Source organism: Amborella trichopoda, chromosome 6 (assembly GCF_054954075.1).
Source record: "Amborella trichopoda isolate Santa Cruz 75 chromosome 6, AtrichopodaSantaCruz75HAP2 v2.0, whole genome shotgun sequence".
Classification (NCBI taxonomy): domain Eukaryota; kingdom Viridiplantae; phylum Streptophyta; class Magnoliopsida; order Amborellales; family Amborellaceae; genus Amborella; species Amborella trichopoda.
The window spans coordinates 4,861,027-4,870,810 of record NC_142341.1 but is presented as its reverse complement, the minus strand read 5'-3'; the positions used below and the strand labels follow the sequence as shown (position 1 = coordinate 4,870,810).

At 32.1% G+C, this 9,784-nt stretch overlaps 1 long non-coding RNA gene across 1 annotated transcript; it reads right to left on the bottom strand.

The window, feature by feature from the left end:
* Positions 1-221: 221 nt before the first annotated feature.
* Positions 222-1,009, bottom strand: LOC148781502 (uncharacterized). The gene is made up of 2 exons (XR_016058369.1): positions 772-1,009; positions 222-583 (listed from the first exon to the last, which is right to left on the bottom strand). It is a non-coding gene; the product is annotated as an uncharacterized LOC148781502 (long non-coding RNA).
* Between the last annotated feature and the right edge of the window lie 8,775 nt (positions 1,010-9,784).

Here is a 9,784-nt window from a genome sequence, read left to right as displayed (position 1 = left end):
TGTACTAGAAAAAAATAATTTATCAAGATCAAATAGAGACCGTCTAATTTTTAAAGTGCGAAATCTAATTATCAAAAAATTCGGATTTTTAATTTTTTTAAATAATGATCTAATAATTTAGGTGGTTCCCGAAGTTTCATACTGAAAAATCCCACTTAACTAAGGCCCTTTGAATGCGGGAGGAGATACATAATATGCTACCACAAGAGCATGCCCAATAATTGAAATCCACCTTTTTTTTTTTTTTTTTTGACAAGAGTACCGAATATTATTAGATAAGTGGAATAATTATAATGACAAAGTTACAAAAAAGTAGAAGAAACAACCAAAGAATCTAATGAATTACCCTTCTTGGCTAAATCATTTGCCATGGAATTTGCTTCTAGGTAGATATGGTTGAAAGTAAAACTGCTGCCCGAAGATAAATCCTGAATTTGCAGCCATAAAGAGTGAATCCACTAACGGCGGTCTAGATAAACAGTTGCATCAGTTGATAATATTAATCGAGTCTCCTTCGATTAATAAACAACTCCCCAAGCCTTTCTGTTTCCAATCAAGAATCCTTGTAGCAAAGCGGCCATCTCTGCATGATTAGCAGTGACATCTCCATAAGGGGTAAGATAGCAAAAGATCAGAGTACCCTGATAATATCTACATATGCTTCCCACACCCCCCGCGAAGTCCAGAATTACCAAAAAAAAAAAAAGAACCATCAAAATTAAATTTATAGCAACTCAAAAACGGTAGAACCCATATACACCGAGATCTTACCCGAAAATAATTCTGAAGATGCACATAAGAAGGGAGAGACAAAAGCACATCTATTTGTTACATTGCCCAACACCACAGACGATAAGGATATGGACAGTGCAGCAAAAAGTGGTGATCAACCGTCTCCGCATTTTCTTTACAAAATAAACCCACATTAACAATGGTCATGCCTCTCTTTCTCAACTTATCGGTCGTTAGAATTTTATTTTGTGCGAGAATCCTAACGAAGATGAGGATAATTGAGAGAATAATTGCGAGCTACTTTGCTTTTGGAACAAAATGGTGTCGTCCTCAAATTATTATCACATCTCATTTTCATATTTGGAACGTCTTTTTAAGAATATCTCTATGCAATATAAATGTTTGTATGTGACCCACCCACATAGTTAAATCAAAGGCTTTGATTATAAATCTATTCGCCTGTGACATCATCCATGACGCTTTGGAAACACATGCATTCATATATGAATGCCCTTACAAAAAAGGTGCTCATGTGTTAAAGTTCTTCGATCTTAAACAAGGATAATTTGATTATTTTATAATATATTTTTCCGGAAATTAACTGATTAAAATAATTCTTAAAAAAAGTTAACAATCTTCAAGTTTCTAATTGGACGCTTGATGATGTGGCCAATCTTAAGTGAGCTAACTCAAATAACAATTATACCACTAGTTGTTCAAGGTCAGCAGAATTTACAATGAGAAAAGGTGAACCTCAAAAATCAAGGGTATTATTATGTTAACCTAAACAATTGATGGAATATTGTTGTTTGGCTGACTATTTATCAAAATATCTTTACTTGTTCATGGTTTCCAAACATAAGTAGAAACAATTTGATAATTTTAAAACATAGTGTATGATGAGGTAGGATAGAAGTAGTGAAAAAATATACGTTGACTTTTGATCTTATTAAGATATGACCTTTGATAGAAAATAATAGAAGAACAAGATTCATGTAGCGGATTCCAAATAATTGAAATAAAGCTTGGTGAAGATGATAATGATCATATGAGGAGGTGCCTTGTTAAAAAAAAGTAAACATAACACTCCGAGTCTTGAATGGCATGATGTGGGACTTCAATGATTTTATATGAGGACCCAGTTTTTATGTGGCCATGCCCATATACATAGAAGTACAAGCCTTTTAATAAATCTATTTTTGAGATGGATTTTAAAACTTAATTTTTAAGGACATGTAATATCTAACATGGAGATCACGAATATGAAAAATAAATAAATTTTAAAAACTAGAAATAACAATTCTAATAAGGAAATATTTGGACCAATGGTTTAGAAAGCGGATCGGGGACCCGGATCGCGCACCTCAAAAACCGATCCGCATCGACGAATCGACGATTCGGATCTGGAATTGGCTGAATCGGTCAGATTAAAGCTTCAAAAAATTCCGAAAAATTATTAAAATTCGTTATAAATATTGTTTTTTAGGAATTCAATAAGAAATGAAGCTACTCCATTAAGACTTTTCATTTCTTTGCATGAATATGCGAATATTGATATATTATTTCCCTGCATGAACTACTATTTACCATTTAATTTACATCACACAAAAGGATAAATATAGAATTATCATAGAATAAGTTTTATCAACATGCAATTTTTTCAACAAAAATTTTAACAATAAAAATTAAAAATATGGTTTAATACCTCATGATAATCAAAACCTGGTCACTATTTTCACATCTTTTGGGAAAATCACGATTTTTCAAAAAAAATCGATCATGTACAAAAAACAAAAAAACAAATAAAAACAATTCTTCACAGAGCCACCTAACATCGGTCATTCCAACTCAAAAATGCATTAACAAGAAGTTAAAAAAATACAGTTTTGCATTAAAAATATAATAACATGCATTTTTTTGCATAAATAATCTATCAACATACAATTTTTTCAACAACAACTTTAAAAATAAAAATTAAAATATATGGTTTAATACCTCATGATAGTCAAAACCTGGTCACTATTTTCACATCTTTTGGGAAAATCACGATTTTTCAAAAAAAATCGATCATGTATTAAAAAAAAAAAAACAAATAAAAACAATTCTTTACAGAGCCACCTAACATCAGTCATTCCAACTAAAAAATGCATTAACAACAAATTAAAAAAATACAGTTTTGCATTAAAACAAAACGAAAAGCAGAAACCCTAATGCATGAAAAATTGAAATTTTTCCACCATTTAATGCATGAAAAGGCTGAAAAAAGCTGCATAAAGCCTAAATATTCGATCACATGACAAAAAAAGGAAGAAAAATGATAAAAAAAAGACAAAATTTGAAGAAACCCGTGAAGAATACTGTACAGCCCGTGTTTTTCACGAGACTCGTCGATTCGGTACAGTGAATCGGCGATTCACTATATAGAATCGTCCGGTTCTCTCTGGAATCAGGCGATTCCGTGTAAAATACCAGAACCGGCACGGACTATGCCGATTCCCGAGTCCAACCGGACGAGTCCGGTTCGACTCATCGTTTTTTAAAACACTGATTTGGACCGTTAGTTATTGTTTTTAGATGGAACACCTACATGCATCCATCTTTAAAATGGATGCTTTACACTTTCTGGACCGCATATGTAGAAATGTGGTCCAACCTGCATGAAACAATTTTCCTTTAGATAATCTGACTATTTAGTTGATATTTTCTTATTAAATTGATGAAATTTTCCAACCGACTTTTATGCCCAAAGACAAAATTATTAAGGGCTTGTACACCATGAGACCATTCATTTTTGGTATTAGGAGATCACAATCAGTTTTAGCTATTGGATGTAAAATCCAATAGATGAAAGTGTCACAACATTCGAGAAATTTTATTTTGGGCTTTCAAATCTAATGGTCAATACTGATTGTGACCTATTTATATCAAAAATAAATAATCTCATTGTATAGATTTTCTATTATTAATTTCCAATTGATCATAAAGAGTATCTCATTTGGGGTGGTAATGGACCCAACTAGACCTACGACCCGATAAGGTATTCCAGACCTCGGGTCCGGTATGGGTCCAAATTTTGGACCCTTACACTATTTAGGTCCGGGTTTGGGTCCATTTGAACATTACCCGTACTCATAGTTATAGGGTATATGATGGCAAACATGTGTCTTAAGGCATGTGCTAGGTGTTCATATTGTCACAATATTAACAACAAAAAAAGCTCATAATCATATAGTAAATGACAGTAAAAAAAATGGGGCAAAAAGAAAAAAAAAATTCATAATCATAGCGTGACAATAGATCTGACTAGATCTAAGACCCAATGGGTCCAATTACATGTCCAAATTTTGGAGGTCTTGGTCCAGCTGGACCCGACCCATTGCCACCCCTTCTCACCGTCCATTTCGGTATGAGCTATAAAGAGGCCCTTTTGGGAATTGAAAAAGATTGGTGTGATCCTTTCCAAGTTGGTGAATATAGTGCCACGCGGGGGTTATATTATAATTGCCCATGTCTAGGACAAAAAAAGACACCATTTTCAACTTTCAAAAGGATGTTTGCTCAAAAGCGTATCAGGTAGATGATAACAAAAACCAACGTTTGGGTAAAAGACAACAACGACCTTTTCCTCGTGAAATCCGTGTGCTCTTCCAAGTACTCATCGTGAAATTGGTGGGGGAGAGAGAGGAGTTTCAATGTATGGGGGTGGCAACGGCCGGATCCAAATCTAGATCCGATCTAAAAATTAAAATATCTATTTATTACTATATTTAACTATATTTCATATGATTATTATTGGATTTGGATCCAAACGAAAATAATATTGGGATCCAAAATTTAGACCCGAACCCCATTTGAAAGGTCCAATTTTTTAACCTAGACGCGGACCTGGATCAGGTGTACCCATCGGATCCTGGGTCGGATTGGATCCATTGCCATCCCTAGCCTTCGCATCAAAATAGAGAGAGATGTTACTATTGCTTCCAAGATTTGAGAGAGATCAAAGTCGGTCAGGCTAACTTGATTGGCACACTACTACGTTGAGTAGAACCTTTATCGATTAATCCGTCATAAGTAATGATCTCGTCAAAAGTTTTGATTTTCAATTTGTACTTTAACATTAAATTAATGGTATTGGTGTGAACCTCAAACAATCAAATTAAGGTTTATTTCTAAATTGCGTTAAAAGATATAATTTTGGTATTAGAAACCTTAATGATGTCCTAAAAATATATTTTTATTTCGACCTATGAAATTTAAAGCTCCAAATATGTCGCAGATTTATTAAAAGTCTTGAGATGAGCAGTCAAAAGAGTTTTCAACGTCATAACAACCTTTTTAGATAGATTTTTGAGGTGTACTTATAAGGTTGACACATTAAATTGATAACTTAAATGTTTATAAATGCTTAAAATTTTTGACAATCCAGATAACTTGTTATAAGATTGCAACATTTTCAAGATCCAAATGTTTTTTTTTCCTATCCAACATCTCGAGGTTGAGATCACTAATTAGAAAGCTTTCCTAACTTCAAAACGCGCTCTTTTATTGCATTTTTGATGTGCAACTTCTATAATATAATATTGCAACCTTATATAAATTTTTTTCCTTCATAATGTCTATCACTAAAGTTATTTGGTCCATGCTCCCTTGCTATACAATGCATTTATATATTCCTCCAACTACCCGGAATATTTGTAAGCATCATGTGCCATAAAATTGATGTATTCTCCTTCCAAATTAATGGATGCGTTGTCCTCCTCATCAAAGAGAAATTGATGCCCATTGGGTTCGTATTAAATGACTTTGGAAATCCCACATATCTGGAGTACAAGCGGTAAAATTCGGTTGTTGAGGGTGTGTTGTTAATCGGGTTGAAAATTTAAAAAAGATAAATAAATAAAATTTTGTACCATACCTCTTGCGTGAAGATTTCAGATATGAGAGCTATGCGTGATTTTAACCTTCTTGTATCGAACACAACAATCTATTAGTTTATTTTGAAAATATCAAATTTTTTAACTGACTGACCAAATGATAAAAAAAAGAAAAAAAAATTATAGATACTCCATGGATCATATTTTATAGACACGTCCCCCTTAATATTTTTTAAACCACACCCAACGTTCAATACTAATTATTTTTCGATCCAACTCCCCAAGTAAGAATATAATTTTCTTTGGACAGAAACCTCCCTAATGCATAAACCTGCATCCATTCCCATCCATTTACACTCTATCTCAAGGTTTTCAAATTTTTAGATAGTTTCACTATTTAAAATTTTGAATTTTGAGATAATTTGAATTTTGAGATTTTTTTTTAAAAAAAATTAGAGATAATTTTTCTCTTTAAAATTTGATATAGTTTTTCTCTATAAAAATTTTGAGATAATTTTTCTCTCTAAAATTTAGAAATTTAAGATAGTTTCTTTCTCTAAAGATTTTAGGATAGTTTTTCTTTTTAAAATTTCAAAATTTTAGAAAGAAGTTACCTTAAATATATTAAGGGTATATTTATTCTAAAAAATACTTATTTAGTGGATGTAGATGAAAAAATAAATAGTATTGAAATTAATAGTATGGTCTAAAAAACACTCATGAAAGATGGCATATTTAAAGAATATGGTTGGAAAAAATCTCTATAATTTTTTCCAAAAAAGATTTACCAATCTGTGGGGATTTCCCTGCTATTGTTTTTTAGTGTTTTGGGATGTTCCCCATCACCAGAAAACCAATTCTTATGATTTATTTTTGTTAATATTATATATATATATATAATGCACCATTCTCGTTACATCTATAGGAAGAGAGATGGGTAGGGAGGAAAAAAAAGCTAGAAACTTGTCTTTAGTCGTAGAAGATTACCGATCATTGTTTCTATTCATCATCATTGTTAGAGTTTTTTTTCAATTAATTGGGGTTAGCTACTCGAATTTTGGTCCGCCATTCTGCTTCATTAAAGGTCATATTCTCAGTGAGGTCATTGAATCCTCATATTTTTTCTCATTATTTTCAACTATATCTTTTTTATCTGACCCTTTGCAATTTTTTATCATTCCACTTGAACTAACTTGCACATCCTAACTAGTGTTGTACTGGGTCTGCAGCACACATGGTTAGCCCACCTAAGTCTACTATATCCCATCTTATTGCCTATTAGTGTCATATTTAAATTTTTCAAAATATATTCATTTCGAATCTCATCGCTTCTTATTTTGCCACATACATCTCAACATCCTCATCTCGGACTGACCATTGTTTTGATTACTTGTTACAAGACATAGATATACTGCCACCGGAGTATATAATTTCTATAAGGTATAAAAAATAGAGAAATAATAATGCCCTGGTTTCTTATTAAGGTGTGATTTGTATAAGACTGATGCCCTAACAATCAAAGTATGGTGCATCTTGAAATAGTGTTAAAGATGTTATTTTCAGTATTAGAAATTTTTGTGATGGCCTGACAATTTATTTTCATATCTAATTATCAAATTTCAAGCTTAAAAAATAGTGTATGTCGAGCATATCTTTTAATACTTGATAATCTTGAAATCAACGTTCCAAAAAATTCATTATAAGATGCACTATTTCTAATACCTGAAATCTTTTTTTTCTCATGTTCATGCATCTTGAGGTTGAGGGGATCGATTTGAAAGTTTTAAAGCATGAAACCACCTCTTGCGGTAATTTTTTGTGGTGCGCCTTAGTTTTAATTATTTAGAGCCTCGCCCTATTATAAACTTTTTTTTCTTTTTATATGAATTTTTCTTTTATATATATATTGGTCCAATCTACCAATGGCAAATCAGTAAAATCCAGGCCCTTATTATTTATAGCATATTAAGGCCCACTGAACAATTATATGGGTGCTCTCTCTTGCATCTCTCTACTTCTCTAGTGTTTTTAAAGTGCCACCAACAAAAAGTACTCTTTACTCTCTCTACTGTTTCTCTCATTTTCTTACTAAAATATTGGGGAGGGGGGGGGGGGGGGGATGGATGTGCCCGCGATCCGCCTTTAAATGCAAAAAGTACTTTGCCAGTTGCGGAAACCTCACTTTCTCACTCATGTGCCCCATATTCCATTTCTCTCTCTCTAGAATATTATTTTTTATCGGAATATCAGAAGATTTGGCGACATATACCACTTTTGCCCTTACAGCTCCAAGATATTTTCAAGTGTGGGCCCACCGCCCCTGTAAAAATCAGCCAACAGTCCCCATGCCTCTCATGTGCCTCGCTTCAGACAGGGCTTCAGATCTGGGGTATTGAGGAGACAAAAGTTAAAAGGTCGAAATTGCCCTTCGGTTTTTATTCAAATACGATTTTGGTCCTTATCATGTGAACGACGAAAAAGTCCCCTACCGCCATAGATGTGAATAATTAATTTGATCCTTATCTTGTTTGTTGATGTACGCATTTTTGTCTTGTTGTCTACTTATTAAAATGGGAAACCTTTTTATGTTCCCCTACCATCCACCCGTTCATTTTTTTATCAACAGAGTCATTCACTGTTTGATCTTAGATCCGACATTTTAAAGTATTTTATTTTTAGTTTTTTTAATACAATTTTTTTTAATATGAAATTTGGTACGTGCATCTTCTCATTGGGGCGCACCTATAAAAATATTAACAATAATTTTTCGATAAAAAATAATAACCAAAATACTTCTTGAAATTTTCAGAGGTATTTTGGTCATTTTATTTTATTGAAAATATTTTTTTTATAGTGCGAGTTTAATATAGGAATAGATGTCCAAAATTTGTTGTCAAAACAATTTATGGAAAAAAATTAAAAATAAAACAGTGAGAGACGTGACATTGTGATTGGGCCAATCTTAGCCCTCCATTAAAAATAGACGGTTGGATAAGGGGAAACATAGAACTTCTATATTCTATTAAAACTTGGAACTTGGTTTAGTGAAATAAAAGTTAAGCTAATTTGCATTTTCACTTGCCAAAAGCAACTAACTATTGTTATTTCAACAGGAGCCCTCTTTCTTCTTTTCTTTTCTTTTAATTTTCTTTTTAATATATATATATATATATATATATATATATATATATATATATATATATATATATATATATATATTATGCTTATCTGGCATTACAGTTGGCAATACTTTTATGTGTACTTTTTTTTTTTAATGTCTAAATAACTACTATTTCATATCTTCAAGATCTGAACTGACTAAACTATTTTATTGACTTTAGATCTTGCATATCTAAAGTCATGCTTTATTTTCCCACCACTACGGATCTACAAGATTTGAAGTCACCAATAATTTCAGATTTTAAAGATACAAAGTCATGTTACATATATGTGATTTTGGATCTTCCATATCTAAATTCATGGGTGACTTCGAATCTTGAAGCTGAAAGTGGTGTGACAAACTTGCAATATAAAAATACAAGAAAAAGATGGACACGGTTTCTATGAGTCTATGTAGAAATGAGTCTCCTGTTAAAAATTTATTTTTGAGATGGATTTTTGAACTTAATTTTTAAGGACATGCAATCTCTAATATGGAAATCATGAATATGAATAAATAAATAAATTTTCAAAATTAGAAATAATAATTATATTAATCAAATAGTTGGATCATTAGTTTTAATTGTTTTTAGATGGACCACCTATTTGCATTTATTTTTAAGATGAATGCTTTATACCTCGGGGACCGTAAATGTAGAAATGCGGTCCCTACCGCATGAAACAAATTTTCAAAAAAACTTGAGGCAAAAAAAGGCATATAAGAGCCTATTTGAGATTTTCAAAATCCAAAGTTATAAAATCACTTTGCGATTTCGGATATTGAAGTTATGAAGTGATGATAAATTAAGAAGAAAAAATACAGAAAAAAAGATGATGCATCTCATTATCATCATTATAGCCTTTTTCCAATAAAACAAAAATATGTGGGATATTTGTGTATATTTCTCTTATACTAATGCCCCAAGGAGCGTATCATCCCTTTACTATGTGGGTAAAATCGCAGGCAAGGACTCCATATTTTAGTAACCTCCTCTACCTAGTGACTACATTCACCAAAA